This window comes from Miscanthus floridulus, chromosome 14 (assembly GCF_019320115.1).
Source record: "Miscanthus floridulus cultivar M001 chromosome 14, ASM1932011v1, whole genome shotgun sequence".
In the NCBI taxonomy this organism is placed as follows: Eukaryota; Viridiplantae; Streptophyta; class Magnoliopsida; order Poales; family Poaceae; genus Miscanthus; species Miscanthus floridulus.
The window spans coordinates 57,355,255-57,360,168 of NC_089593.1; the positions used below are offsets into that span (position 1 = coordinate 57,355,255).

Below are 4,914 nucleotides of genomic sequence, written 5' to 3' on the forward strand. Positions count from 1 at the left end.
CAGCCTCCCCTGGACGACGCGCTTTGGCGCGAAGAAGATGGTCGTGCCAGAAACTACCGCCCCAAGGAGGAGAAAGCGCGGGGAAGGCGACTGAGAGTGCGCGTAACTTTACGCAGCTGTGGTTTTTTTTTTTTCTGAAGTACTAAAAGTTTAGGAGGATATATTAGGAGCCGTTGGGGAGGGTTTTTTTTCTCATCTTACTAAAAACAAGGATTAGGAAGAAAAGTAGTCGCTTTCCTTCCGCGGGCGAAATAAATAAGACCGGTCCGCTTCAGCAAATACATCTTATGTTGACTTGCTTATGTTGACTTCAAAGTTCCACCAACAATGACTAGAGGACTGGGTCCAACCATAGGCGGTCCCAAGGCCTGGCCACCCCGGGCGTCTGCCCGGGCTCCTTCGTGAGTGGTAATGTTCGCCCAGGCTCTAGAAAATATCCGGGTCCGCCACTGGGTCCAACGAGGCCGGCCACACATCACATATGCACATATATTTCCTGCTGAAAGACTTGTAGATCGCTTCTCCTGCTGTAGAATTATACAATGGCCGATACCATCGTCTCCGCCATCATCGGTGATCTGATCAGCAGAGCTATTTCTATTCTCATTGGGCGTTTTAGTAACCAGGAGAGCACTGAAGACTGGCTGCAAAGGATGAGATATCTGGTCATCAGAATCCACAGCGCGGTAGAGGAAGCAAAAGGGCGACAGGTCTCCAACCACGGCACCCTCCAGTGGCTCTCAGAGCTCATCGACGTCGAGTACCAGGGCAGTTATTTGCTCGACTCCGTCGGGTGTGGCGGTGGCAAGCAGGAAGTTGAAAGAGATGATGATGATGATAAGGTAATTCCCCAAGTTTCCACCTTGTCCTTGTTTAATCCAGCAAAGCGTGTGAGGGTTGCAGCAGCTGGCTGCACCATGAGGCGCGCATCTTCCTGGCGCCATGACGGTATCGGCAGCGCTGATGAGATTGAGAGGGTGCTCCAGAGATTGCAGGGCATGTGTCAAGATCTAAGAGAGTTCATCCTGCTCTTGCAAGACTGCAAGCCGATCCGCCGCCCTCTACCCACAGACATTTTCCGGGACGGGCAGATGTTTGGTCGACATGTTGAGAAGGAGAGTATCATCAACTTTCTGCTGCAGGAAGCTGATCAACTAGGTGTGCTACCTATTGTTGGTGGCAGTGGAGTTGGGAAGACAACCCTAGTGCAGTACGCCTGCGACGATGCCAGAGTGCGTAGCCACTTTCCAGTGATCATGATGTACAGTTTCTCATCCACTTATGATGTTCAAAAGAACGAAGGAACTTCTTCAAATGACCCACTGGAGTTGGTCAAGAGAAATACTACTTTTCGTGGCGAGCAAAAGAGGTGCCTGGTGATATTTGAGGACGTGGACATGCACAAGAAGCAGATACTGGAAGAGTTCTTCAAGAGCCCGGGAAGTAGCAATGTTGGGATGATCAAGATGATCATCACGACAAACAATCCACGTGTCGCAAACATCGTTGGGACAGTGGAGCCAATCATGCTAAAGGCGTTGCCCTGCCCTGAGTACTGGTTCTTCTTCAAGGCCCACGCATTTGCCAGCAGAGACGTTGAGGAGAACCCGAGGCTGATCTCTGCAGGGAAAGCAATAGCAAGGAAGCTGAACGGGTCATTCTTCGGTGCCAAGATCGTTGGAGGGGTGCTCAGGGACCACCCGGATGCCAGGCATTGGTGCGAGGTGCTGAGGAGCAACATCGGAGAGATATGTCCCCTCGGTGATGGCATGAGCTACATATCAGACTTGGCTGACAACTTGCTGCCAGGTCATGTAGACATGTGGAAGGTGACACTTTCTAATAAGGACCCCTCCTTTCCTCCTCAGTCGACACAGCAGTTGGTTATGTTAAAGGATGTGCACGGTGCTGCTCCTCATGATAGCATGTTGGCCTGTTGGGCAGATAACCTCCGATTTGCCAAAGTGTTGTTGTGCAAGTCAATACTGCCATTCTTTAACCACTACTATATTGCTCGTTGCTCTTGCACTTGCACCGTAGGATCAGAAAATCCGTGTTCAAAGCTTGTATTATCCCATGCTTGAAATATGTCAATTTAGTGGACTTTTGTTTTTTTCTAATATTATCGGCCGGTCTTAATTTCTGTATCTAGTCTAAGAAAGAACACGGCCAAGTAATAACTGAATGGTTGGATAAGCTTGTACACATACCAACCACGGAACAAACCCAAGGTTTGACCCTCTCTATAGCTGTATCTATCTCTTGGAAGTTTTTAAGTGGTAGCCTACTGACTAATCGCCTGCGAGACGGATGTAGTAACTTCGTCGTCTATCTTTTGTCCTCCTGCTACGCAAAGCTTTGACAACATTAGCGTAGACCATTGACATTTCTGTGAAGCCGCACTGGTACAGAACAGAGCTTTACTCCCGGTGGGGAACCCCCTCTAGTCCCGGTTCCCCACCCGGGAGCAAGCATCCGGGACTAAAGGGGGTCCTTTAGTCCCGGGTCGGGAACCGGGACTAAAGGGGGACCTTTAGTCCCGGTGGGTAACACCAACCGGGACTAAAGGTGCCTCCTGACATGCTACGATGGTCGGCACCCTTTAGTCCCGGTTGGTAATACGAACCGGGACTAAAGGTTTTTTTCTTTTTTCTTTTCTTTTCATTTTTTTGTTTTCTTTTTAAAATAGGTTTTCGAAGTCGTATTGTACGCTGCTAATTATACATCTATACGCGTGTATAGTATGTTTCGGTTCAAGCACAATGAACGTATTAAATTACACAATTCAAGCATAGAAATATATATATATATATATATGCATGCATGCATCATATATATATATATATATACATGCATGCATGCATATGTGTATTTTACATTATATTATTTCATGTGCATATATTACAAAAGATTGCATTACAGTTGTTGTGATATAACAAGTTTCCTCTCATCCTCTAGCTTGGCTTCAATGGCAGTGTTGGGTCGAAGTAGAACTCGCCCTTAGAATCGATGACTTGCTCATTAAAAAATCCGGCTATAGACTCTTGAATTGCTTTGATTTGGTCTTGCCGTATGACTTTTTCCTCCAACCATCGAGCCTACAGGTTTGAATTAAAGGAAAATAAATTAATATATGTACAAAAAAGATATATATATATATATATATATATATAAAGACATAGTAACACAATCAATAATAATAATTAAATGAATATATAGTTTATTTTTAACGTACTTTGAGTCTCTCTGTAGGAGTTCTTTGGGAGACCACCTTGATAAACTTGTAAACATAGTAACCACAGTAGTTGTTCCCCTATTCCTGCCTCAGACACCACTTTACGAGAAAAAGATTTGTCATCCAATCTGGTGATCTGGTAAAAGCTATATGTTTAATTAATAAAGATGATGCGATTCAGGGGACTTACTTTCAAAGGGATTACATTCAGTGGCGCTTTGCATTTTTCCATGTGTTGCTTCTCAATAAAGGTTTTCCAAACACTGCCCAATAAAAAATTTGCCACGTCATCAGATATAGTTAATCATCATGTTTGTGTGTATATATAGTTGCTAGAGATACCGAAATTACCTCTGGATAATATCTATCATATCTTGGTAGTCTTGTTGTGGTTTTCTCATCGAGTCATAGATTATCAAGTGACTTTTCACCAGATCGATGTCCATCAATATCCAGTGATTGCTGCATGTGTTTATAGGATATAACGCATAACACTCATTAATTAACTAGAATCAACATATGAGCCATTAAGGATGATCGACATTGTTAACACTCACTTGAAGTTGTAGGGAAAGAGTATATCCTTCTTGTGGCGTTGGTTCACTAAGAAGTTCATGAGGTTACTCTCTGACTCAGACTTCCAATTAGTCTTTGGAGTAACTGGGTCTTTGAATACTATATGGGAATCAACAAAACCAATTTCATTGCAGCCTTCCTTTCTGAGCTCTGTCATTGTAAATCTGCATATATATAGTACTTGTTAGGATAATTTATATGCATATACACACATATGATGAGTTTAATAATAGATCGAAAGAATTATTACTTATAGGCAATAGCAGCTAATGATAACTTTGTCCAGAGAGGTCAGGTGGCATAGTTGATGAAATTCTGCAAAGTCAACATACATAACATCATCGCCATGGAACTAATGTTCGTCTCTAATTCTGACACCAACGCAGAAGTCTCCACCGGTAGACGCCTACATGTACCACTTGTTTAGCAGGTACATTTGCGTCCCCAGATCAGATAAGGCTTGAGGGTTGTATAGACTCTGGCCTAGTACAAATTTTTTCTTCCAAATATCAACCTCCGCCGCACTCTCAATGTTTCCATCACCAAACATCTGGTAAAGGTCAAGACCAGTCTCATCAATAAATTCACCAAGGTGATCCAAATCGACATCCGGAGGTATGTTTGCCTGATGCATTAATCCTAAATTCGAACCATATTCATTACCAACAACTAGCGGGGGGACTGATTGGTGCGATTGTTGTCCGAGTTGTGCAACTCCTTTCCCTGCCCACTTCTTTTTCTGTGCCACCTCAATTGACTTGGTGAGAGTGCGGTCATAGTCCGTTAACGTTGATTTGGACGGCTTACAAGATTCTCGTTGTTGTTGCTGGTAAGAAGCCACCTTTTTTCTTAGAATATCTGGAGCTACGAAGAAGTACGGTTTCTCCAGGTTTCTCCTTGCTTCTTGATTCTTTTTAAGTTTGTCATAGAATCTGGACATATCTTTTGTATATGCATCAGTTACTTCTTCCTTCTGTTCAAATATTATTTTGGGAATAGCCCTTGGTTTGACGGTGGCTTTCTTTGCCGGCGGGGACTGGTTCTTCATTTGCGGGGCTGGCCTCTTGGTACTTGGCTTCTTGGTAGGCGGGGGCGGGGGAGGC

The 4,914-nt window shown here is 44.1% G+C and overlaps 1 pseudogene; it reads left to right on the top strand.

The window, feature by feature from the left end:
• The first annotated feature begins 392 nt into the window (after positions 1-392).
• Positions 393-2,111, top strand: LOC136502518 (putative disease resistance protein RGA1; annotated as a pseudogene).
• The last annotated feature ends 2,803 nt before the right edge of the window (positions 2,112-4,914 follow it).